A 27,450-nucleotide genomic window follows, 5' to 3' on the forward strand; every position below is an offset into this window, starting at 1 on the left:
GCAAGAGACAGGGTTGCTGCTTGGAGAAAGGTTTTGGGCAGTGAGCAGGGAGGAACTCACCCACCCCACCATGGATTGCTGCAAATCTTCTATTAATTATGCTGAATGTAAAGCAAACACCATGAAGTATTGCTAGGAAGGCTCTCACCCTGCGAATCATAGCCTTTCTCATTGAGACAGAATAAGGGAAATAAAAGGGGAGTCTGACTTCATTTCTTTTCCCCTATGTTACAGAGAGCTCAGACATGACTGCTACACAAGCAGTAACCCCACTGTTTAAATGACAAGTTAAAGTCCCAGGGTTCAGGAGCCATGGCTGCTTAAAAGTACCACAGTTCTTGATTTTGATTTCTGTAAGTTTTGCAAATGGAGCTTGTAGAAATGTCTTATTCCCTTTTCTCTCTGGCTGCTGCTGTATCATGCTGTCAACTGACTGGTTTCTTATAGTCCTATGAGGGGAGAAAAAAAATTAGTGAGAAAATATTCCAAAATATATCTGACTGTGCTAGGGGGGAAACGTTCCTTCTCCAAGTCTGACTGCTACCACATTTTGGTTGGAATTTGTAAAAAGTGCGTTATTTTTATCTTCCTAGGTGACACAACATCACCTTTGCTACCGTCCCAGCGACCTAGCAAAATCCTAGCTATGTTTTTAGCACTGCTGCTTACATGCTGTGACTCACGAGAGCTGTTCCACTGGTATTCTTCATTACCAAAGCTAAAAGTACATCCCTCTAAAGAAAAAAGACGCTGTCAGGTAGGAATTTTTATTAAGCAGTGGGAGTTTGGGGTTTTTTGTTTGTTTGCTTGGTTTTATTGTTTAGGAGACTCAGGAACACAGCTGCTTCTTTTGCACACAATTTTCCTGGGAGCAGATCAATGCATTTAATTTGGTTTTGAACCTTGCTGCACAATCAATACTGCCTCAAGACTAGAAGCAAATCCCATGGAAAGTGACTTCAATGTGAGATTTCAAATCAGTATCCCTAAAATTCAAATGTGAAATCCCTTTCCCCAAAAATATTGCTTTTGACCAAATCCACATTAAGAAGAGGGCTATACATGTTTGTTAGAAGAGGCTAAACTCTGGCACTGTTCTGGAAAGCTGCAATAATAAGGTGTAGAAATAACCTAAGGAGTGCACTCCATGTGTTGGTAGTCCTGTGAGGTAGTCTGTTCTCATGTGGACGTACACTTCTTCTGCCAGTGATGGTCATGCCTGTTTGCCCACATCCTTGGGCTCTAGACTCTAGCAATGTGTTTCTACATTCTCTTTTTATTGGGTCTTTGCCCTGATTTTTCACATTTGCACTTTGCAAGCCTGGGCAGTGCTATCAGTTCATCTTACCTTGTCACGTGAGGCTGTGATGCTGATGCTGGTGTCCACCATTACAAATGAAGGGCCGGTTAAGTTTGGAAGGCTCTAGGACCTGGGTTACTCCATGATGCTCCGCCCCAGAAGAGGAAGAGCAGTACTTCTCTGGTCTCTGCCTATGCCTTGGGCAGGATGTTGGTTTCCTTTTGCTTACAGCGAACTTCCCAACAGGCATCACCTCTCTTTCATGGGTAGTCAGATCACTGTTTTGAAAGCAGACTTCACTATTCCATAGTTTCTGTTGAGCAATCAGCAACAATTTTACCCCATACCACTCTCCACTGTCTTTGATCAAGTGTCTCATCAGTTATTATTTGCTTCCTAATGACTTCCAGCTGTGCAGAGCTCCCCAGACCATCTTCCTGCAGCCTGTGGGCCTCTGTTCACCCCCCACCGCACAAAATACTGCCTTGTCAAAATACATGGCTGGGACGTTTCACTTAATTCCGTTTCTTGATTTAGGGGAAGAGAAAACAACATGAACATGACATTCACTTCTTCTTTCTGACAAGGCAATTAGACTGAATTAATCTTTCTTAAGACCTGTGTTAACTGTTTCTGGTTTGCTGCAGTACATTTGTCCGTGTTGCTGGATTGGTTTTGTTGTTTGGTTTGGTTTTTTTTCTCTGAAAGAAGTTGCCCTTAAACTCCTGATTTAATAATTTCAGACTGCTTTGAATGGCAGCTTTTGTAAAACAACAGCTATAAAATTTAATGCTGCTAAGGGAATAGGTATACTATATATTATGATCATAGTAAGCATATATTCTTCAGACAGTGAACACAGAAAACCTTTAATTCAAGACTGTAGATATTTCCTCTTATCTTCATGACATTTCCAAGCATAACTTAAGCAAAACTCCTCTCTTCTGTGTTATCCCATGCTGATGGCCAGAATCTCCCAACACAGGTACAGCACTTGATAGTCCAGCAGTGCTGGTGAAGCTTTGAAAACTTATTAACCCAAACCCAAGCAGCCCAAACCTGCTGCACCTCCTAATGATGGTCAATGCAAAGGTTCCTATTGTTTTAATAGGTGATGAATTGAGCTCACAAGAGCAAGTTTAAGGAAACAGCAAGGTAAAAAACACCTCTACACAGACAACCACTGTGAGAAGGTGTCTGTATCCCCCCTACCCCATAAGCAAGGACTGTCTATACGGGCCAGCAAGTGGGCCAGGGCTATGGAGCACTGCTTGGTGAGACAAGCCAGTCACCAGCAGCTAGAAATGCAGCAGGGAAGGGTAGGCTCAGGACATCAACAATCCTTGAGTGAATTTAGGATTGCCTCTCCATTTAACTAGTGAGGTTGCTGCACAGGGGAGGCTCGGGAGAATTTCCTTAAAAGCAGTCAAATGGCAGAGGAGGCATTTTTCAGGCATAGGTATCCCACTGTACTTTACAATCAAATAATTAACACCCACTAAAAACTAGGAAGACCATTCCAAGTTTAGAGGTAGCTAAATAAACATTGAGATGTTGGTGTGCAACATCCACTGATTTAATAACTGCTATCACAGCAGAACCAAGGAGCAGTTAAACCCAAAGAAAAATTATAGAAAGAAGAGTAGATTTATTTTTAAAGTCTCCAAAGAGTAACTGAAAGCATCCCCTTTGTTAAATATGTCTTAATTTTAAAGCAAGGAAAATAATCCATACTAGTAACAAACTACCTTGGGATCTTTTTGCCTTATTGTTTCTCCCTCTTGGCAGAATTTGAGCTGATCTCATGCCTTTTAATGAGCCGTCTCTCAGTTGGAAATGACAATTTCTACTATTTTTCCAAAAAACCCCATGTTCAGACTGTGTAATGAAAGTCTAATCATCAGTACTTGTTCAGGAAACCGCATGGTGGAATATATTGTAAGGAAGTAACGTCTTGTTGATCTAAAAAAAAAAAAGAAATCAGAATATGCTCTACCTTCTTTGTATTTTCAACAGTCAGACCTATGACTGGAAAGCTGATCTGTACACACATGAAACAAAACCAGGTAGGTATAACCTGTTAGGACAATGATTAGGTTTGTTTCTAGAGCATATTTTATTGCCACTTAGGTAAGTTGGGAGAAGCCAATGGCATGTCAGCACTGGACTTCTAAGATGACCTTGCAGTGTGCCAGGAGCACACTGCACAGAGAACATTGCTGTGCTTTACTTCAGATTTCTCATCCAGGTGGAAGGCAGAAGAGGTTGCAATCAGTGGCTCGTTTTGGCTGACTTCTCTCTTGCTTTGTCACACCTCTTTTCGCAGATGTATGGTGCAAACCCAACCACAGCGGGCAGTCTTGGGTGAGACCATGGCTCTGTGCAGCCTGGGCTGCCTGTGAGGTGGGAGATGCAGTTTGCTCATCCCCAGTCTACGTATGTTTTCTGTCTCAAAGAGTAACTGGGGAGCGGGGAGCCAGGACAATGTATCTGCATATGTTCAAGTATGTGTGTACATCCGACCTTTAGCATTTCAACAGCATTTTTAAAGTTCTGCTGCAAGAAATACTGCCATGTCAAATTCTGTATGAGGAAAAATCCCATTTTTTAGGTAAAAGTTTTTCATAGATTATAAATTCTGCTACGCAATAATTCTAATTTTGATTCCATAGTAATTTCAATCATGATTTAAGGCATCGTTTGATGTTCACTGATTTGTATAATCAATCTTAAGCTCTTTTTGTCCTTCATCTTTATGATATTTTCATTTTTCACTTGGAAAAGTTATTATTGCATTAAAACCATTAAAATAGGTAATTTTGCAATCATATGTAGTTTTACAGTACTTCATAATTCTTCCTTGCAAGCAGAATCTGTATATATACTTACTAAAATAATTAACTACTTTAACATACATTTATCCAAATGCTTATTTTTTGCATTCCCAATGTACTGATTAATATGTCAGTAATAAAAAGAAAATTAATGTGAACTAATTTGTGCCAAGCACTTTTGAGGAAGAATGGAACTCATTAAAAAATGGGATAAGTCAGTATTTCATATTTGTGATTTATGTACTGTAGAACCTTCTCTGGTACCTGTCTGCATTTAAATTATTAAACAAAGGAAGGACTACCCGCTCCTTTCCTCTAACTTAAACACTTCAGAAAGTATTTTTCTTAAGTAATTGGACTTCTTCACATTTTAAGAATCTTCCAAGAGCTTATTCAGTCACTGATAAAAGGAGTGCTTCAATTACACATATTCCAGTACTGAACAGCCGCTGATGCTAGCATCTTGCACGTATTCCTTTTTTTTCTGTTTCATGTTTTGAGGATACTGTCTTTTTATGAAATTCTGTTGAGATGGCAATGCAATAGCAGCAAAGCTGAGCATGCTGCTGCTTTTATTCTTTAAGGGTCAGGTAGTCAGTGAGACCAGTTTGGAGATTTTGGCTCTTGGTATCACTTAAGGCAGCAAATTCTAAAGATGCTTTGTTAGAGACTTCTATGCTTTTAGGCTAGGTTTAAATATGATGAATTTCTTGTTAGTCGTTTATCAGTAATTAATGGTTAGGGCTGGAAGGGACCTTTCAAAGATCATGTAGTTCCAATCCCATGGGACGCCTCACCCTAGACCATGTCTAGGGTCAAATTATCAAGTGATAATTTGATGAATCCTGATTTATAAATAGGGCTATACAAAAAAGGTCTCTGTTCTTAGACCTTTGTGTGCCCTGTGGATGTGTTATGGAAGAGAAATATCATTTACTTCTTGTAGTGCCTTTATTGTTCTTACCTGGCAAATGCCAAATGCCATGTCATACCTACAGCTTCCAGCTTCTCTTCTGCAGTGCTAATAAGCAGAGATCTTCTGGAAGATCTGCAAATATCCACTGATCCTTTTTATTAGGTTCACTCTGTAATGTAGAGCTATTTCCTGGGATGGTTTCAGCTGGCCTTCTGTTCTCTTCTGCTTGTCCTCTTTCTCTCACAGTGATTCACATGGTGTTAGCAGTGAAGCCAACTCTTGGCCATAGCGCTACTCTACTCAAAAACTTTTTTGCCTATATATTGCTTTGGATTTTCTTGGTTTGAGCTCTGCAATATATTTACCACCAGATTATAGATAACAATCATATTAGAAACAAATTATCTGAATGTTGTTGTGGTTTGGGGTTGTTTTTTTTTCTATCTCAGCAGGGTAGTTCCCCAAAATCAGACTCCTGTTTACAACAGGAAGTGCTTCTTCCACTAATCCTGTTATATGATTTCATAGAGGTAGAAGTCTTACTGTTGAGTCAGTTACGGCTCTTCCATTTGGATTAATGGATATCCTATTTTTAACCAGAAAATGTTTGCATCAAAGAGTGCTTCCTAGTCTAGTCTCCAGATTGAGTCCTGTGCTTATTTTGCTACAATGATATCTTAATTCTCAGTGTATATATGGGAGCAAGCACAATGATAATGGGCTTTTGCAGCTCCAATGTCCCCACTGAAAGTTGGGAAGTACCTGTTGTCCATTTTCTGTGCAGATTTTCTTCTCTGACATTTGATTACTGTGCATTACACTTAACTAGCACTTCATGAATCCCTGGTTCTTTCAAGCACATTTTCGTTTTTTCATCTGACAGCAGAGACAGTCTGCTTCATATAATGATCCACTTGGATCTGCCTCAGAGGCTCCCTATCAATCATTGCTGCTTTCCTGTTCTGACACAAATGCATACAAACATTTCTTCCCAACTGCATATATGCTAAAGCACTGCTGATAACGCTGGATCTGCTGTACTTTACTCTCGTTTCCATTTCTGGCAAATCCAGGCTGTAACATGACTGAGGAACTGGCATTTCTCAGAACTTGTGGTTTGTGAATGTAGGTTTTGAAGCAACCATGTACGAGCCATGGGATTTCTAAGACTGTGTGAATTATAAATGCCCTTGTGCTCTCAGAGGGAGGAGAGGGATGTTTGCTGGCTTCTTTCTCTTCTCTATTTAGCTTCAGAAATGCGACAATTACATTGAAATCTGCAATTAAAAAATTATGTATTCTATGCTGCACAACAATTCACCAGTATTATGTAAACCAGAGAGTCAGTAACAGATGTACAGACCAAACAGATACTGTGACATTTAATTTAGTTTTGGTGATGTCTCGGGAAAATTACTCATGTGGAAAGATTAACATATACAGAAAGACTACAAAACCATACAAATAAACTTAATGGAAATGTTTCCACAACCTTGCATAGTAGTTCCCACCTGGTTTGTGGGCTTAATTATATCCTTAGCCTATGGCATTAATTAATGGCACAAATTGGGTTTTATTTTTCTCTCGGATATATTGTTGTAATGCCAGTCTGACCCCACTTGTGTCACCAAACCACACCTGAGAAACCAAGGAGTCACATCTATAGAGCAGGGATTGTATATGATGATGACAGATAATATTGGACACTCTCCTCTGGCTTCATTCATACATTAACAAATCAACTGAGATTTATTTTATGATACATACAGCAGTACCACTAAATCTTTGTCCTTTTAAAAACATGTTTATTGAGTTTCAGGATGGCAAAGCCACAGATTACTCCAGAACAGCATTTTGAAGTATATCAAAACCATAGTGGGAAAGCATTTCCCCTTCTGTAGAGCAGCAGCTTACTGAACTGTAAATGCTTTGAAAACCAGGAAAAGCAGGAAAAAGCAACTTCTTCCACTTCTTCAAGTTTTCATCTGTATTAGTGATCTGGCACATTGCAGTCTTTTATCTTTTTGTGTTTTACATGTTTATACATAACAGGGCGACTTACCAGCTGCTCCAGCCAGAACCAGCAGCAATGGCTTAGCTCCGAGGGGGGTAGGTTTTTACTAGAGCAGCTCACAAAATAGGTACGTTGGTCTGTCAACATTTGGTTCTGAATACTGCATACAGTGCTGACTGCCATTGGAAACATGACAAAACTGAGTGGTATGCCAGTGCCACGAGAGCTAGAAAGCCAGGTACTGCAGTTAACAGAAGCAATCCTAATGCGGTGCCAAAGCTGAGGAATCTCATTTGCCTTCACATTTTGGTCCTCATCCACCATTCTGGCAATGCAAAGGAAAATCAGTTGACTAAGATTCCAGAATTTCTTTAAAAACTCATATAATACCAAATCTGTTTCCTACGTCTATGGCAAAAATCAGAAAATTCAGAATCAAGAATATCCAGTAAAGTCAGCTCTGTCTCCTTGATCCTATGTGTTTAGTAGGGTTTCATTACCCCATCCTATTTCTTTGTACAGATGTTTCCTACAGGAGTCTTTTTCACACTGTGGTCTGGGAGCCATGCACAATTCATAACCTGTCAGAAGGTGGAATGGGCCACTGAAACTCAGTATCAGACATACTTGCATCTTTGTATACATGCAAGCAAGAAAATATGCAAGTTCATTAAAGGAAAGCTAATAAATAGATACTTAAATATGAACCTAACACTTTCTCTTTGTAAATGAAAACCAGAGTGGGTGCGTTACAAGGTCCTTTAATTTTATGTGAGGTGGCTATGTAGCCCTTGGACCAGATGAAAAAGCACCAGGCTAGGTGATGTCCAGCCAACACTTATGCAGCCACACAACACAGCATGTGCTGGATTCCTTTCACCTGACACTCATGATGTTCACACTGAGCTGGGCTCCCCGCATTAGCAGAGGGCAACAGGCCTTGCTAGGAGACCAAGCCTTGCTCAGGCTTTGGAGGTTGAAAACGCATCACTAAGAGAAGGATTAAATATATGCTGCTAAGAGGGGTTAAATCAAAGTAGCGTTTATCTGAGATTTCCTCAGATTCAGTTACATGTATGACTGTGATCCTGCTTTCCTTGTACAGAAGAACTCCCACTAAGTTAATTGGTATTTTTTCCTTCAGCGGATGTACAAGATACAACTCTTAGATTACAGGAAAAAGTATGCAATTTCAGTGTAAGTCAAGAGTGTTTGGTTCGGCTTTAAGTGCCTTGCAATAAGAAGAGAACTAAAATTCACCTCAAGGCACCCAAAGGTAACAAATGCATTTTCAAGAGAAAGTATAGAGATTTGTAGTTACAGCAAAAAGTGTATTGTGTCATTGTGTTGGTTTTGGTCTCTGCTGAGCAGCATGACCTATTTCCCAGCATCATGTGATTTTTGCATCGGAAGACTCTTCTGTAAAGAAGTACAATTAATTTTTCAGGGGAAAAGATACAAATCTGATTTTCCTTAATTCTGCAAGATAAAATAGCATTATGTAGTATTTCTTTCCATTAACTTACTTAAACTTCATAACCCTTTGAAAGATACGTATGTATAAAGCATATGCACACACTTACGTGTTGCTGGCAGTAGGTAGTTTCATTAAAGTTTTTATTCAAAAAAATGTACAAGGCATCGGGAAAATCCAAATTAAATTACACTTGGATTTAATACAATTTAAAATCCATCTCCCACCACAATGACAGTTACGCACTTAGGAGTCTAAAGTGCATGAAGGGAATTTAAGCTGCTTTCTACACCTCCCAAGTGGTGCCTAAGTTTTCTGCTTAGATTTTGCTTAGCTGCCTGACATGTTTTCAGCTAAGCACACGGAGATGGAAATCTAGGGGTGTCATCTCTGGCTGAAATGATGTGGCATCTCTAAAGCAGGAATTCCAGTGTCCCAGTCTCATAAGCAACCCTGTCTATAAGACTTCCTCAGTTCACTCCTAATAGCCAACACTAGAGCAGAGAGAATAGAGAGAATAAAATAATGAAGCTGTACCAGAGACATCCGGAAGGGAACTGTTTACACAAACTCAACAACTTTTGAAAAGCTGGCCCCTTAAAGCATGCACAGTTAGGCACTCCAAATCGTCAGTCCCTTCTGAAATAACTGCTATATAGGCATTTTTAGCTTGTGCTTCTTTATTTCTAGGCATATTTCTTCTAACATACTGGAAGCATTTGTAATTATGGTGATAGGACTCTTTTTAATGCTTATGTAATTCAAAAATGACCAAATGAAAGCTGACTATGCTTTCCAAAAGGCGGGGGGGGGGGGGAAATATGTTTTATGCATCAATAAATTTCAGCTCTAACAGTAAATAATTTTCAGGTAACTGTTAGAAAGCTGTGTTCGTAGGACAGGTTCCTGTTCATTTGCCGGTATCAACAGCACAATCCTACTGAGAACACAACAAAGCAGAGAATACTGTAGTAACGATTATAAAGGCAATGTTGAACATTTGGTAAGATAAGCGGATATTCAGTTAGGTTGGATTTAAAGTATTAACCTCTTCACTAGATGAATTCTGCCTTTCTCTATCTTTCGTATCACATGCATGTTAATGCACTGCGTCGGCATGTGGTTTTGATTAAGACCTCAAACTAATTAGAGCTTAAATTTAGGATAGGATGTGTTAACACTAGAATATAAGTGTTGTGGTTATGTCATGTTTTCACTTAGATAACCAGTGCTGTGTATCTGCACTTGCCAGAGCACCCCTGAATTTTCAAGTACAGATGAAACCCAGTTCAGGGTCAGCTTCAAGTCTCCTTGACCTGCCAGTGGCTGGTGCAGTTCCTGCTGTACAAACCTGCAAACAGTTCCTTGGCTTCTGCTCGCTTCAGAAGTTAATAAGGGCTTCACTGCAGCTGATGGGAAGTGAAGAGGAGCTGCCTTTGGACCAAGGTGTTGAACAGAACTCAGACACAGCTCAGTATTGAAAACTAACATGGAAATGTACTCTGGTGATTTCAAACTAATGGTTTGAGAAAACAGAATGAGATTTGGGGTGGGAGGGGCTACAGCAGGTACAAAAGGGATGGTACATCTAAAAAACAGCAGGTACAAAAGGGATGGTACATCTAAAAAACTAAGAGACTCTTTAGGTAGAGAGAAAATCTGCTTCTTCTACTTATATTCATGTTTTCAGAAAAATTGACAAATGATGATCATTGTAAGATTCTTTCCAGCAGACCCTGCAGAGCTGTTTGGGTGACTTGAAATAGCTGCTTTCTTGATGCTCATTGTATCTCCTGATACATTTCAACTGTGTTAATACGTTAAGTAGTTTTTGCTCAACAGAAAAGGTTAATAGTGGTTTATTTGAAATCTTGCTTCATGCACACGGCAAACACTGCTTCTGTGGAAGAGTTCATTTTAAGCCTGGGGATGATAATGGATAAATACCAGGACAGTTGGTCTCAATTTCACTCCAGTTGTAACGGTCAGCACTTCACAGAGCTCCCTTAGCAGCTGAGAAAGGGAGAATGCAATTTGCCAGTAAGGTGTCAGAACACAGCTGGGCAGGAAAAGTGGAAATTAATTTCTTGGCAAATTTTACAGGTGTTACCTTTTGGGATTTTTTATTTTTATTTTTTTTCCATGCTGTTTCCATATTCACCACTTTTATTCCCAAACTTCACATGTATTTTCTTTTCTCTTTTTCTTCTTTATCTGTCTCATGCTAAAATACCCTGTGAATGCACCATCCTTCCAGATTTTAGTTTTCATCGTTTGGTTGTCATATGCATAACACTCTCACTGAGCACTATAAGCATGTAAGCACTGTGAAGCAAAACTACCAGTATATTAGAAAAATACAGGTAGTTTATACTTTGCTGTAGTTAAAATTCAGGTAGAGCAGAGATACACCAGGCAGGCTTAACTGTCTTCACATTAGTGATACAATCCGAAAAACCTTCTGACTTAAGATAGTATGTCATGCTCTGTTTCTGCAAACTGTCATAAGCTATTTCTATTAGATAATTTCCTTGAAAGAATTATTTCTTATTTAGAAACAGATTTGTGAGGTATGCTTAAAGTTCATACAGATAAAAACCCACAATTATCTGTGTATTACAGTGTGGAAAATGAAGACAAACAGGAGACTCAGCACCAGGCCCCTTAGAGGAATGCCAGTTGCCTTTATCCTGTCACAGTTCTGAGCTACACAAGGGACTGAAATCACCTGTGATGTTCTCCAGAAGCCACAGAGGCGCCTGTCATTTACAGCAGCCTACTATAAAGCTCCGCCAGCACAGGAAACCAGCCAAAGATTTTGTGATTGGCCAAACCAGTATGGGCTGAGCAGCACTAGATAAGGCTTGTCAGAACTGCTGGCAAGAGGCTGTGTGGAGGAGATAGAAGGAAAAACAGCGTATGTACTTGACTTGAGGGCAGAATCTCTGCCTCGTACTAGAACTTGTGTAAAACTGGAAACCAGTAGTGAGTTCTGTGATGACAGAAAAAGCCAGCAATTAAGGATTTTAGGGCACTTCAAGTAAACACAGAATATAAATATTTAGATATTACTTGTGTGTACTTTCCTAAAGCAGGTCAAGTTACGATGTTCTGAATGCTACATACCACAGGTGAAAGATGACAACATTTAGAACCTAAATAACTAATAAGACCATTTTACAAGTCTTCCACAACTGCCAAGGGCAGTATTTGCTTTACTGTGATGATCTGAAGAGCACTTATAACCACTGTCTTTTCATGTTATTGCCTAACAGTGGTCTCCTCGAAATCTCTGTTCTGGAACCAAATAAAACAGACTTTCAGAGGTAATGAACACCTGCAATCTTGAACAAAAAGATTTGAGAGTTGGAGGCACTCCCCACTGTGAAAAGTAAGCCCAGTTACTTAGTGGCACCGGTAAGGTGTTTGAAACATAATGCTAGATACCGGTATTTTAAAACGTTGCTCCAATTTTAAAGATTTTTTTTTTCTTCCTAAAAAAAGATTTGTAACTTCCCAACTTTGACATTCCCTCATACTGCACCCAAGAAAGGAGCAGACCTTCCCACCCCTGATCATTATCGCCTGTAAAAGCCTCACCGAGTGGGATTTCTCTGGCAAGAAAACGCAGTTGCAGCAGCTCTGGCATTTCAGTCCTCTCACACCCTGAGAACGAGCAAGATTCCAAACAAAACCCAATCTATTGCAACACTTATTGTGAAAACCAGACTAAACTCGTACTCCTTTTGGTATGTTCTGACCTGCTTCTTTATGATGCACACAACGCAAGGATATCGACAGCTTTATATTGGTTCGAAATCAAATAACCTCGGCGATACCCTGCTCCTTTCGTAAAGGACTTCCACCAATCCGGTCCTTGGCAGGGCACCCGATTTACTGCCTGTGGAGCATCACCCCTACTAGCGCTCCCCCACTTCACCACTGCTCCTCACTCGGACCCGGGATGGAGTCGTTATGTATTAACACCGTTACGTAGCCGTTTCCTGCACTACTGAGAATTCCCGTTATCGATTCGTCGCGGTGCCACCTTCGCGTCCCTTCCACACAGACCCCCCCGTTCCCCTATGCGCACCCGGAGCTCCGCTTGCACCCCCCGGCTCCCAGCCCAGCGGGGCAGCAGCGCCGGTCTCCGCGCGGCCGCGGCAGGCCCCGCATCTCCCTGCCGCTGCGGCAGCCGGACGGAGCAGAACACCCCTCTCCTCGAGGGCAGCCGGCGGGAAAGCGAACCATGGCTCCGGTGAGCGGCCGCGCCCCAGCGGAGCGGCCCTCGCTGCGCATGGAGGGACCGGGGGCAGGCGCCGCTCCGGAGACGGAGAGTGGGCTTTCACCGGCCGGCCGCGGTGTTTCGGCACTCCCCTCCGCGGGGCTTGCGCTCGCCGCGCACCCTCCAGCGGGGAACACCGGCTCCGAGCCTCACAGCCGTTCGCCGCTAACGGCGGTCGGAGGAGGGGGGCCTCGGTGAGGGAGCGGGAGCGGCGGCGCCTCCTGGCGGCCGCAAAGCAGTGGGGGGCGCTCGGGGCGGCTCCGCTGCAGCGCGTCCCTGCGCGGTGCTGCCAGAGCGGGCGGCTGGGGTCCCGCCGCGCTGGCCGGGGGGGAGCAGGCCTGGCCCGTGCCGGAGGAACTGCGGGAGCGGCCGCTGCTGCCCGCGGTGTCTGACCCGACCTCCGGCTCTTCTCCTCCTCCGCCCCACGGCTCCCGCTCCCAGCGGCCCGGGAGGAACTGAACCATCGCTGCACAGGAAGTAGCGGCTGCGGGGAGCAGCGGCGGCGACAGCTGGGGCTGCCGCACTCAATGAGCGAGGCTCCCGCAGCCGCCCGCCCTGCTCGCCCCTTCCCCGCCTCCCGAGGGCAGCGGCGCCGAGCCAGCCCGCCGCCGCCGCCGGGGGGGCACCGCGGGCAGCAGCAGGCGGAGGCGGGCAAGGCCGCCCGCCCCGGGGCTGGAGGCTGAGGCGGGCAGAGGCAGCTCCGGCTCTTCCCGAGGAGGCGGCGGCGGCGAGGACTGCAGGTTGGTGCCGCTCCGCCGGGGAGGCGCGGGTGCCGGGCTGCGGATGGAAGGCGGGCGGCGGACCCTGCCCGTGCAGTGCCGGCCCCTCCGTGGCCGGGGCAGCGCCCCCCGCCTCGGCGCTCCCCTTTGCTGGCGGCGGTGGCAGCTCCGCCGGGCATCCCCCTCAGAAGGCCCCACAGCACCGCCCCACGCTGCGGCGGCACTGGAGGAGCCGCGCCGGGCCCGGCTCGGCTCGGTCCGTTGACCGCGGTGCCGCCGGCACTACAGCCCTTTGTGCACCGACTGGGCCCGGCGGCGGCGGGGGAGGGGGTGGCGGCGGTGCTGGGATGGGCACAATGGTCCCGCCGGCGCGGCCGGGCCCCGGCTGGAATGCAGCCTGCACGGCCGGGGGTAGATGGACATCCTCCGCGGGGTGCGGAGGGACGGAGGCGCTGGCTGGCGGCTCGCCGCTGGGAGGATGGCAGCTGGGCTCTGCGCCGAGCGTGAGGGGAGGGTGGGAGGGAGGATAGGGGGAAAGTGGGAGAGCGGTTTGAAACAAAAAAGAAACAAAAATAATAGACGGAAAGCCCGTTTCCGAAGGGCCGGGCTGTCCCCGGGTGCGCGGCTTGTGAGCGCAAAATGGAGAAGAACAATCCGTATTGATCTGTGAGCAGCAACCAAGTAGGATGCTGTTACGAGTGGATTCTGTTCAGATGATGTTGATGGGTTTAATAAGCTGCTAACCTAACGTGTAGGCATCTATATCGGTGAAAACATTGATTATCCCCTTATATTAAACAGACTGTATGCTATGGGGAGTTTTGTGTTGAGACTGTTACTTTTTTGATGCCACATATGTACGTGTTTTTTGCTTTTTGTGTTTTGCTCTTTGAATCTTCATCTGCCCTCCTCGATCATGGAGAGAGCGGGTGCGAAACAAGAAAGGAAAGCGGCCGAGTTTGCAGTAATTTTGCAGCTCCTTTTTCAAAGCAATGATAATCTCATTAGCTCATCATGTCATCGAACTCATTTATTTCAAGTCCAAAATAAACATCATGGCCTTTCCCCCACTTTCCTGCTCTAAGGGAGGTAGGCTGGAGTCCAGTAGTACATGTTTGCCATTAGTGAATTGCTGATACGTACAAGCATGTTTGGGAGTGAAGTGGTGAACTCTCCACTTGCCTTGGCAGTGTTTCTTTTGTGGTGACGGTGCTCACTCAAGGCGCTTTGCTTGAACTGCTGCTCCTTTGGGTGAAGTTCAACATAATCACAGATAGAGACATTAATTTATTTTTTCCCCATGCAAACCCAGATGGGTCCCATTCGTTTTTCTATCAAGACCACAACTGTATATGAGATGTTTAAGTTACATGGAGTTTTTTTTGTTGTAACCTGCAGTGAACTTTCTTTGCTGTGGTGAGTGTTGGACTGCTAGAGTTCCTTATTCTGGCCCTTGGAGCCTAAACGTAAATGTTCTCATCTAACTTTCAGAACAGCCTTGGCTTTTGGTTCCCTTCTGTGTGCTCTGGTCTTGTTCCCCTTCACATCTGTTGTTACTGAATCTTCACAATCAAGATTATGTGCATTACATTTCAGTATCTTTTCTTCAGCCTTTTTAAGGGCAGCCTTATGTACTCCAAGAAAGTCTCATTATCTCTTTCTCTCTTAATTCCCACCTTCACCTCTCCACCCTTACGCACACACTTAATTGGAGAAAGCAGGGTAGAGAACAGTTGGTCTCCAAATATAGCTTGAATTCAACAAGCGCAGGAAAAACACCTGACCAGCTTGTCCCTGTTGAGCGTGATTAAGATGGCAGGACTGCTTATTGAAACTTTGTGCTGCAGTTCAACAACACATGGCAGATAGCTCAGGTGACGGTGCGCGCATTGTGCCTGACAAGGACTGAAATCAGAATGGGCTTGAGTTGAGGTAATGCTGGACAGAAGTAAGGATGCTGTTTCTTCTTCCCTGTGTGATTTCTTTTATCGCTGCAGAAATGCATTAACAAACAGGACAAATTCCACTTACAGGGAGCTCTGTCCCAGCACCAAATGTATGTTCTTTTCCCAGCCAGAGCCAAAGGTTTCTGCTCTGTGTTAATCTTCTTACAAAATGAAACTATTGCATAGCCCTGTGCTAGCTTCTTGGGCTGGAGATTTTTTTTCTGCCTCTGTTTTCAGAAAGATGCATTGTTTTCAAATCCCAAATGGTGTTTTGTTTACTTAGAAAACTGTTACGGAATAATTGGATTTGGGGCTTTCATTTTGTGGGTGACTGGTGTGAATAAAGTATTGCTGCTTAATGTAATATGTTCACCTATGTTAAATTTATGATAGCCATAAATTGTGGTAGGCTGCTTCTAGGCTTTCTGCAAATTCAAAAAACCACAAGAATGTTTGCATTCATAGATTCACAGAATGGTTTGGATTAGAAGGGACCTTAAAAATCACCTAGTTCCACCCCCGTGGCATGGGCAGGGACACCTTCCACTAGACCAGGTTGCTCAAAGCGCCATCCAATTTGGCCTTGAAGACTTCCAGGGGTAGGGCAGCAACAGCTTCTCTGGGCAACCTGTGCCAGTGCCTCTTAACCCTCACAGTAAAGAATTTCTTCATTATATCTAACCTAAATCTACCCTCCTGTCAGCTTGAAGCCATTCCCTCTTGTTCTGTCCCTACATGCCCTTGTAAAAAGTCCCTCTCTGGATTTCTTGTAGGCCCCTTTTAGGTACTGGAAGCTGCTGTGGGATCTCCCTGGAGCCTTCTGTTCTCCAGGCTGAACAACCCCAGCTCTGTCAGCCTGTCTCCATTGCAGAGGTGCTCCAGCCCTCTGAGCATCTTTGTGGCGTTCTCTGGACTTGCTCTAACAGATCCATGTCGCTCTTGTGTTGGGAGTCGCAGAGCTGAATGCAATACTGTAGGTGTGGTCTTACAAAAGCAGAGTAGAGGGGCAGAATCGCATCCTTTGACCTGCTGGTCACACTTCTTTTGATGCAGCCCAGCATCAGTCTTGCTCCTCTACCTTAGGAGAACATAATTATTGATAGGAGTGGCCAAGGTACTGACAAAGAAATGTAGCTGTTATCTGTGAAGGCTAAAAATGTTCAGTTCTTTCAGTGTTCTTTATTTTTAGTTTTAATACTGAGTGTTGGTGCATGTGTGTTACTCTGTTTATAGTAAGCGCCCAAACAAAGAACAGGTGACTAGGTAATCGCTATCTTGAGTATTGCGAGATAAAGAACAAAAGAAATTATAAAGAGTAAAGTGAAGCCAGAAAGTACCTGTATCTCAGATTGTTCCATTACCTTCTGGTGCTGAGCCACTAGTAATAAAGATTGTCTGTCTATGCTTGTGTTTCAGGCTAATACCAGGGAACTTTTGCTTGTGGGTAGCTCTTGCTAAAAAATTGATACCGTCTTTGTAAGTAAGGCTGAAAGGAAGGGAATAGAGAGGCATTAGAAGGCATTATCCAAAGTTTTTGTTTGCCTGTGATATTAACCAACATAAAATGAAAAAAAAAGAAGCACTAATCCCAAGGCCTCTGCTATGTCCTTGGTGAGAATACTCTTAAATGTGTTAAATGTGTTACATGAAAATCAGTTTGCCATCTGATACATGATCATGTCAGGATTCCAGGAGCGAGTTACCACCTAAATTGGGGACCAGTTATCACTAGGACACAGGGTCTTACAGGTATAACCAATATATTCTAGGGAGTGTTTAATTTGCTGGAGCACCAAACTACTAATCTCTGCTCCCTGTTTTTATTGCAGGAGTCCAAATTTCAAATGGTTAAAAAGGAAGCAAACCCTTGCTTGCTTTTTTGCTTTTTTTCTTTTTTCTTTTTTTTATTGATGCTGCTGAAATCAGTGGATGTTTACTATTCTTGTGTAAAATTTCCTTGTGCCTCTGAGCTTTGACACATTTAGGAGGGTGCAAGACATGATGGTGATGAGAAGCTGGGCATTTAGAGCTATTACACACATGTCATAGCAGAAATGAAATAAATGCTTGTTTCTTTTGTAGAGACCAGTCTAGGAGTGTTACTTTTGGATCTGGTCCTTCACAACAGTGCCTCCTTCTGCTGTCTTTATCTGTGGCTGTCTAAACTTCCATGGAACAGACAGCACAACTGTGCTTTACCACGGAAGTCCTGGGTTGAGGTTATGATACCTGCAGGGAAAAAGGCAAGGAAAGCTGTGTAGAAACTGCACAGATCAAACTATGAGAGGATGCTGCCTGTCAGGCTAATGTTAAGGGAGTCAATCAGTCTTGCCTTGCTGCTTCATGCTGGTGTTTTATGAGGGGGTCGATACAGTCTTGGCATGTTGAACTTTCCCCTAAAATTGTTGATCTCTGTGAGACATAAACTGAGGAAAAGCTGGGATCTATGGTACATCTTCTTGCTGTGCGCTATTGGCCAAATAGCCTAGGTGCTTGTGTTGGTTTTCTGTCGGTCCCCCTCCCCCTCTCCGCCCCCCCCCCCCCCCCCGCCTCCTCCCCCCCCCCTTTGCTTATTCTCAGGCATGCAACGTCCTTCATGTATTTTGTAGGGAGAGCAGGAACAAAATTTTGGGCTGCCACTTCCCCTGGGATTTGGGGAACTTGGGACCTAGTCTTTGTGAGGCATGGTACTGCTATGCTGCATTGTTTGTGCGCCCATTGGTGCTAGTTTCTTGGTGGAGACCTACAGTGAAATAAAGAGAAGAAACTTTCTGTCATGTCTTGGATGGGGAATAAAAGCTGGTGTACTGACTAGGCCTAGTGCTGTTGTTTATCTTGCAGTAGTATCAGTAATGTGGTGTTTGCTTTCCAAACAAAAGATGTGGTTTGTGTCCCAGAGTTTAAAGAGCCTTTGAAGCTTTGTGTAGGGGAAATGTTAGTTCTCTCAGCCAGATCCATCTTCACTTGGGGCACATCCTTGTTGCCTAATTGTGACTACTGCTGTAGTTTGAGACTGCTCAGAAAAAAAAGAAAATGCTTATCCTTGGAGTAGATGTTGAGCTATTTATGTTTTATGAGAATGAAAAGGCATATAGATTCCTTATACATTTGGAGTGAAGCAGTAGAAGTTTTCCTTTCAGAAGAGGTAGATCTGAGTGTATAGCAGACCTCTTAGAATCCAGCACCTTCTGTGTAGTTGTATGTGTGTGGGGAAAAAGTAAAAGCAAACCTAATTAAAATCTTTACAATGTTTCTGCATCAGTGTTAACAGCTCTTTAATAGTCAGGCATAAACAGTATGATGTTGGCCTCTTTCTGTGTGTAGCACCTCTTCTCCATGCAGACAGACTTTCTCATTTGCTGTAAAGGAAGTGGGATTTCAGTGAAATTTTTAGTTGCTTTTTTTTCCCCCTGTTGTTCTTGTGTGTTAGCATTACTTAGGTAATTACAGTGTGCTGGTTGGGAGCCCTGACAGCCTAAACTGAGTTCTTTGTCAAAAAGGCAATGTTTCCCGTAATTAAGAGAGACCAGAAGCAACACCTGAATCTATTAATTAAATAGTCAAAGTTGATGGCAATTTAGGATATATTAACAAGCAAAATAAAATACATTTCCGAATAAAGTGTTGCCCAGAGCAAATGAGCTACTGGGAGGCTTTTTTGTGAGGGAAAGTAATCTATTGGTGCTGAAGCTGTCACACATGCATGGTTGTGCAGAATTCATGTGAGATCTTTCCCAATTCTGTGGTACTCAGGATAATAGCCACTGTTTCTTCTTCAAAGCTCTTCAGAGATGTTAAATCATACTTGCGACAACCCTATGAAGTGAGTATTGTAATGTTTTATGGATGGCAAAACAATTAATTGGCATTGTTTCCAGCTGTACTGTGAAAGCTGGATTTTCAAAGTACCTGCAGCGTGGCCCGCTGCTAGAACTTGTGGCTGTGTGAGTAAGCGGTGGGTGAGCATGTCTTTCCACCTCTTCTGCTAGCTGTGGTTTGCTGATGAAAACATTTGGCAGATGCAGTGGTTGTCACTGTGTAGGTGAGTGCATCAGGCTGGACCCTATGCATCCTCATAAAGGATGAACTTATGTTGTTCTGAATTATTCTGCCCATGTTACAGGCATCACTTCTTGGAGAAGAGAGATGCACAGCTATTGGCTGTGCTGGTGTCTTTAAAGTCTGTCCACATGTGAAAGTTGGGTTGCTTACACTGACTTGAGAGCACAAGTTTGTTCATTTTTGGGATGAGGTCCTGGTCGAACTCTTCCAGCTGAGCTCTTGGCAGGCTGGTCTTGCTCAGGTTTACAAGTTGCTTTGAGACTGGGCTCCTAACTCCCTTTGATCTGACCAATCTGCAGACCCAGCTGTTTCCTTTGGTATGTGAACATCAGCACTATCTGCAAGCTGAAGGAGGTCTGGATAACCAGGATGTAAGTTCCTGTTAGGGTCAGACCAGCATCACAGCTTTTCTGAGAAGCCTGGCTTGGGTTTCCGAGATATGTGTGTCTCTTCTCCTCCACCAGCTCTGCTGGCTGCCCTTCCAGGAGTTATAAATGCCACAGCAGATGGCTTGGGGAGGCAGTGTCTGTAATTACTGTTGCAAGACTTGCCTAAGCTTGACTCTGTACAAAGAAAGCTTTTTTTCCCCAAAAGGTTTGAAGTTGTCGGTGCTTCAAATGCAGATTTGGTCTTTTCAGGAGAATGTGATGGTGGAAATGTGTGCATTAGGTACTGGTTCAAAACCAACCTTTCTTTCCTTTTAACACAATTCATATGATGGTTTAGTGTTACCAGTTCTCAGTCTTCTCCTGCTAGACTGCTAAAGTAAAGGCTAGTAAAGGCTAGACTGCTTATGGACCCAAATTTTGAGAACGGCTGCCACACCATTAAATAACACAGCTATAATCAGCTTATTTGATAAAGGTGGGTTTTTAAACCCATTAGTCTGACTGGTAGCCTTCCATCAGGTTTCAGTATGAACATTGTTTCTCCTCCCGACTGAGCAGAGATGTGCAGCTATATGGTTGATATATGCAAATTTAATGCCTAATGCAAGCGGTCATCTCCCAGAGGCAGTTGTGATTAATTGATCCAACGTTATGCTGCACGCTGTGTACTTTTATGTGGGCATCCTTGCTCCAAATGCCTTGCTGCAGTCTTGGGATCCCTACTAGTGTGTCTGAGCTGAACTTCTCTGGCCTCCAGCTGGTGCCTGTGGCCTTAGCATTATTAACCATATAGCCAGCCTCTGCTGTAAGTTTGAGTTGTGAGAGGGCTGAAACCAAAGGAAGGTTTTCATTTCTTAGGTCAGAGAAGATGCCATGACCCAAACCACCCAGGCCCACTCAGCAGTGGGCTTCTGGTGGTCACAGCAGAGAGAGACACCTTCAAACAGCTTCCTGGGGCTGCTCAGAGGGTTGGAGCCCTCCTCTTCCCAGGCAGGAGGAGTCTGCCATCTCTATTTCAAGGCTTTATTTTTTTTCTAAATGAACTTTTCCTGTAATGTACTGTCCTGGGTTCAGCAGTAGCAGTTACTTTTCTCCTTCTTAGTAGCTAGTGCAGTGCTGTGTTTTGATTTTTTGGCCTGGGAACAGTGTTGATAAGGCTGATGTTTTCAGTTGCTGCTCAAATGTTTGGTCTGGCCAAGGACTTTCTGAGCCTCATGCTCTGCCAGGGAGGAGGGGAAGCTGGGAGGAAGCAGAGACAGGACACCTGACCCAAACTGACCAAAGAGGTATTCCATACCACAGCACGTCATGCCCAGGATGTAACCGAGAGTTACCCCGGAAGGGCTGGGAGGACTGCAGGGTTGGACGAGGTATTGGTCGGTGCTCGGCTGGGGTGAGTGGGGCGATTTGTTGGTCGGCTGGTGTTGAGGTGTTGTATTCTTTCCTCTTGTTATTTCCTTTATCATTATTATCATCAGCGGTAGCAGTAGTGATTTGTGTCATACCTTAGTTACTAAACTGCTCTTATCTCAACCCGTGGGAGTTGCATTCTTTTCGATTCTCCTCCCCATCCCTCCAGGAGCAGGGGGAGGGCAAGAAGCTGGGCGGGGAGTGAGTGAACGAGGTTTGTGGTTGGGTTTAAACCACGACATGTACCTTTAGTTAAAATTACAAGCAGCTGTGGGAATTTCGCCCAGATTCCAGATCCTTGCTGATTACTGGCACCCCCATTTTCAGTGAGATATTCCCGTCACTTGGATCATAGGATTGAGTTGGTTCTTTGTATTTTGTGTTTTGAGGTTTTTATCTTGTCTTTTGCTTTACTGGCCAACCCGTGGCAGTGGGACAGTGCTGTGCCTTTCAGCAGCCTCTGATCATAACTAACTCTTCTGAAACTTGTAAATGTTTTTCATGTTGAGTTTGTGTGTGGTGTCACTGTTACCTGTGCAGAAGGCAACTACTTGAACACAGGTCTAGCGCTGTGGCAAGGATAGTTACATGCTCTCTCTTAAGAACTGAGATGGACTAAGCTGAAATACCATGTACTTTGAGTAGTGCAGTTTGCTTTTTGTCCTTTCAAGGTGTACTGGTTTTGATGGTGGAAACTGACCTGGCTAGCTTAACTCTCCAGTAGGTTTTTTTCCCAACATCTTTCTGTGATGGTATGAGACCTATCGCTGCCTAATGCTGCTGGATTTCTTTCAGGCTTTCCTGTCCAAATATTCACCAGAAAACACTCAACAAGCCCCCTCCCTCTGCCTGCTCTGAAAGGATTGAATTTGCATTCATTTCCTAATGTTAGAGCAGTATGTCTTAAGCTGAACTCTAAAGGTAGCTGTGCTCCTTGTACCTTGAGAAGTGCCTTGGCTGCAAATTGCTAGACGCTGAGAGGTTAGGCACAGTACGCTTGGCTTGGTTCTCTGTTCTTCCCTGGCCATTGTCTCCTTGCTGCTGCCAGGCACATGTGGTGAGGTGGGGGTGGACCTTGGTTCTGACCTGGTACAGATGTGCCTGCTTGCAGCCTGGGTCCTGCTCAGCCCTGAAAAGGCATTCAGTGTTGCACTTGAAATGAGAACTGGTTAAAAATGGCATTGCTTCAGCTTGCCTGTTGCAGCTGTAGCTGTGGCTGGGAATTGAGGGCCATAGCTTAACTAATGGGAAAGGACTTTGCAGCATATGTTCTTAGAATGAAGATACGTCCATTAAATGCATACGTATGCTTATGCTGTTAGATGTATACTGCTAGCAAGCTCTCCTGTGTGCCTCTGTGCCTACAGCAAAGCCAGCTTGATGATACCTTTCTTTTTCTTAATTTATAAGCTTTTGCTAGCAACTTATCAATAAGGAAAACCTTTCCTGGCTGAAAACTTTCATTTCAATTTGTGTACTATCGGTTTTTTATGGTATACTCCGGTACACTGCTGGAGTAGTATATTGGCTTTTCAGTAGCAATATCATACTAGAGAAAGAGAGCTGACCAAAGTAGTGGTGATATTAAAGGGAATTTTATGTAATGACTTGGAAAGCAGGTTTTGTAGCTTTCCAGGACCCAAAAGTATCATTAGCTTTACTGGCAAAAAAATGAGGTTTTTGCTGTTTACCTGAAGAACTGCCATTGACAGTGTCATCTTGGTTGTATTTCACAGTAAAAAACAGATAGTCAGTGTTCATCATCGCTCACCTGCTGCATGCAACCCACTATGAGCCTTACCTCATTCAGGTAATGTATTTTGCTGTACCTTTCTCTACAGCAAAAAACATAATATCCTTTTATTTCCTTTTCTCTGTGTGTTCAGGTTTCTTCCTGAACAGCGTGGGAATTAGTGGAATAGTGGAGTACTCCTCGGTGTGAGCATTTTGTCACAGGGCAGATAAAACTGGCTGCTTACCTCCTATCTAGTTGGCTCCTTGCTCCTCCCCAATGCAATAGGAATACCAACACTGATAAATGTTGGCAGCATCTTTTCTAGTGGGACTGCAAGTTAGTCTGGAAGGGAGGACTCTGCTTGCTGGTACTCTTAATCCCTCTCTTTGAATAACATTAACCAGATTTTACAGACCAGCCTCAGTTTTTGGTGATATCATTGCCTACATTAATTTGTACCTCTGGATTTATGATGGAGTGTCTTCTTTAATACTACTCATTAGCACAACTAGTTTGGCAAAACATCTAAAGGAAAAGCTAGCCCTAGGTTTGACCTGTATTCCTGCCAAATACCTGTTTTGATAATAACCAAAAATGTAATGCTTCCACTCAGCAGTTTGCAGACTTCAATGTGAGTCAGTCTTAAGTGGTAGCAAAAAAAGAAACACCGAAGCAACCAACCAAACTCCCCCAAAACCCCAACCCCAAACCTTTCTCTTCTCTGACCCCTAAAGTAGAAAGCAAGCTCACTAGGTGGGGATGCACGTACATGAGGCTGGGGTGCATACACACTCCTGCAGAATGGTTCTACTGGGCATGAACTGGCCTATGGCATGCTACTGAAAGCATCACCTTTTAAGAAACACCTTTTTCTGTGGACAAAGCTGTAAGAAAACTTGAGTGAAAAAAGTCACATGTATGTCTAGAAAACATTACCAAAAGGAAGGTTTACAGAATGAAAGTTGGTTTACATAGAGAATACCTGAAAGCTTGCTGCAGGAGAAGGGAATGAACTTCTCTCTGTGCCGGCTGTAGAGAGGACAAGAAGTTATGGATTTAAGATGCAGAAGGAAGAGCTGGAAAGCTTTGGAAAAAAGCTTTCTGTTGCCAAATGGGAGTTGTGAAATTTCAGTTTCTGGAAAGAATTCAAAAAGAAAAGATCCTGGCAGATGCCTATGGGAAGGGGTGGGTTTTGGTGCTCCTGCACTGGGAACCAGAGTGCTGGGTTCCTGGTGGGAAATGCACCCTTACAAGATGTGGACAAGGGGCAGGAAGGATCCAGAGAACAGAAGTTCTGGCTGTCCTGCTCATTCCTTCTGTTGTTGTGTAAAAAACATGTGGGAGGTGGTTGTGGGGGGCAAGTGGTCAAGATGAAAATAAGTTAAACATTTTGGAGAAGCTTGGCTTTCAAACATTGGAGACAGCTGGGTTAGTTGTCCTCTTGACACCCTCTTCAGCTGCACACACTGCAATTTTATTTTGGTAGAGACTCATGCTCCAAGCCTGCTCCACTCTGGAAGCCTTGCGTGCTGTGAGTTCCAGCACAGGGCAACACTGCTCAATCTGTGCATCAGACTGACCCCAGCAAGGGTATATTGGTATTTTTGCTTTTCTGACAAAGGGTCCTTTTAATTAGTGGCTGCTTCATATCTTCCTCTTTTAAGTGTGTGAAATAATTTGCTTGTGGTGAATTAATTTCCATGTGCGTTCCATGCAGAAGGTGGAGCAAAGCCTTGAAGGTGTTTACCTTAGAGATCAGCCCCAAAAATGAAGCCTGAACCCAGCTACCGGAAAGAGCATGGTGCCTGTTTCCTTTGGTTTGCTATTTTTTCAGCCATTTGGCTCTTGATGAATTTCTGTGGCAGAGAATTAGCCAAGTTCCTTAGAGTTGCCCTGGCCAGAAGCAGTAACTACCAGCAATGTGTGGAGGGAACTAAACAAAAGCTGAAACCTCATTCAGAGGCTAGTTGGTGTGTGCCCACAGAATTTAAATGCAAGTGCTGGTTCTTTCTCCAACAGAGCACTGCTTGCCTTTTTGGTATTGCAGCCATTGCACGAAGCTGGTGGGTGCTGAAGTAGTTTTGCAGAATGATAAGGAATGAATTAAAATCTGAGTCAAGTTCCTGGCTCCCTGTACTGGGGAACGCGTTGCTAGCAAGTATTAGAGGCAAAGTACCAGAAAATTTATGGGCTGTGATGGTCTGTCACTCTGTATGAACAGGAAAAAAATACCATTCAGCTTCCTGAAATGTTTTCTTTTGTGCGTAGTATGCCTAAAATGGTTTGGCAGGACATATGGGTTTTGCATGTTGGTAAAGCACAGGCGATCTAGGATGCTCCACACAAGGAACTTCTTGTTCTTTGAGTTCTCCCCCCAGCAATGGACAGTGAGTAAACTTGGCAGTGCTGAGCTGTCATCATCTTTGTCTGAAAAACTCATTGAAAGTGTGAATATATTTAATATAAATGAGACACAACTTGTTTCCTTATGACCACAAGGAACTTTGGTCTTCCTCTCGCTGTGGAGCGTGTGCCTAAGTAGGAGCGACAGAGCTAAGAAAACTTGAGCCTCTATTGAATGACTCAGTAGCTGTTGGTGGAATTTGTAATGCTCTGCTTTTTAAAATGCCATATGCTCTTATGAAAGGGGAGCCCTACTGCGTTTCTTCCTTAATTCCAGAACAGTGTTAAAGTAAGATTCTGTGTGTTGGAATTATTTTGGATGCTATTGTTTGGTAAATGGCCCTTGTATCTTGGAAGACTCCATCTTTTGTAGTTAATGTGGTGTCTGGAGTTCACAGATCTGGTGGAATTACATACACAACAGGGGGTATAAACAGCAGAAAGCCAGTACCTGCGCTTTCAATACACGTTTGCTCTGGGTAGCCAGTGAGTCCTCATTAGCTATGTGCTTCTAAACCAGAGAATAATTGTTACACAAAGTAAAACCACGCTGCACTGATACAGATTCTCTCCGCAAGGGTGTCTGGCAGCAGCTTTGTTTAACAAGTTCTAGTGGTGCCAAGCACATGCAACTTGGTTACAAAACAGGAAGTTTTTTTCTCCACGGTGTTTTTTGCATGAAACTTCAGCTTGCAGATACTCGCTAGAAGAGAGTGGATCTTCTCAGGCAGGTGAATTTGTGCGTCTCCGACTTGATCTCTTGGTGCAGTTTTCTTTCTCACATCCTCCTCCTCTTCCTCGTTTAATCCCACTCATTGTGTGGTTTGTCAGGGCTCTTTTTAAGCATTTGATTCAGTTGCCAAATTACAGTAACGAGCAGGTAAATTTAATGCTGCGTTGGATGAGAGATGAAGTAATTGTACTAGCAACACTTAGTCTTCGTGTATTCCATTTTTGTACTTCCAGTGTAATTAGATCAGGTTTTCTTTATTGTACATCTAACCTTTTTTTTTCTGTACTAGATGTACTGGGGAAGGGAGGGGGAACAGGAGAGAGGCGTGAAGGGCATAAAAAGGGCCTTTAACTGTTCCTAGGTTTCCTTGGATTTATGTTTATGTAAGCACATCTGCCTTGGGTGGAGCCTGTGGGTCTTTACTCCTGAGTGCATTGCGTAGATAGCCAACAGACCTGAATGTAATTGGGTAGATGCTGACATTATTTCAGCTATAAACTAAGCCAGCAGGTTTTTGAAAGGGTTTGGGCTCAAATAGAGGAGAGGGAGAGGGGAGATGCTGCGGGGTTTGCAGGTTCATCTCTTCAACCCACTGATTTTCGGACTCCCTGTTGCCTTCTTGCTCCAAATTCCTACAGCACATCAATGCTGGCCTCGCTTGCTGCTTCCTGGGATCTGTCTTTCACATCTTGAATATGCAGTTTGTCAGATTTCTTTATTTCTTCCACCATGATCTTGTGGGGTTGTTTCTGCTGCTTCCTTCCCCCCCTTACCCCACCAAGGCACTCTGTTGCTTTGTCAGAGGGTAAGAGGCTAGGGCTGCTCTCTGGAGGGGTCTCTCAGGCTTTTAAAAGCTGCTGCCCAATTTTTAGGAGGGCAACATCTCTTCTTTATCTCAGGAGTCCTAGTTTCCAGCTTCAGGTCTGGATGCAATCCTAAATTATGTAGGGATCCTATCTTAAGACTTGTTCGGATGTTAACTCAGCACAGACAGCTTTGCAGTTCTTGAGATGGAAGTGATAGTTTCTGTGTGTGGAGGCAGCTGTGTAAGCTTGCTAAAGACCCTGGTTATATTGGGCAGTTCTCGATGCAGCCTTCCTAGCTGTTTGATGAGAGGTTGTTTTGGGAAGAAGACTGTAATCAGGTCAGAAGTCAAACTCTAGCCAAGGCTGACTTATTTTGTATGGGTGTGTTTTGCTTGCTAGGCATCACTCAGTAGAAGTTGGAAGA

General features: G+C 43.8%; 1 protein-coding gene and 1 long non-coding RNA gene across 6 annotated transcripts in view; both read left to right on the plus strand.

Annotated features, from left to right (window-relative positions):
- The first annotated feature begins 631 nt into the window (after window positions 1–631).
- LOC136012618 (uncharacterized) lies at window positions 632–12,243 on the plus strand. Its single transcript, XR_010611856.1, has 3 exons — window positions 632–757; window positions 3,627–3,804; window positions 11,161–12,243. It is a non-coding gene; the product is annotated as an uncharacterized LOC136012618 (long non-coding RNA).
- Window positions 12,244–13,095: 852 nt separating this feature from the next.
- The window catches only part of AGPAT3 (1-acylglycerol-3-phosphate O-acyltransferase 3), a 91,758-nt gene continuing 77,403 nt past the window's right edge, over window positions 13,096–27,450 (plus strand). For all 5 annotated transcript variants that reach the window (XM_065677064.1, XM_065677062.1, XM_065677065.1 and 2 more), the window contains exon 1: window positions 13,096–13,563. The gene's annotated coding sequence lies outside the window, so the exon portion shown is untranslated. The remainder of the gene's footprint in view (window positions 13,564–27,450) is intronic.

Source organism: Lathamus discolor, chromosome 4, assembly GCF_037157495.1.
Source record: "Lathamus discolor isolate bLatDis1 chromosome 4, bLatDis1.hap1, whole genome shotgun sequence".
NCBI lineage: Eukaryota > Metazoa > Chordata > Aves > Psittaciformes > Psittacidae > Lathamus > Lathamus discolor.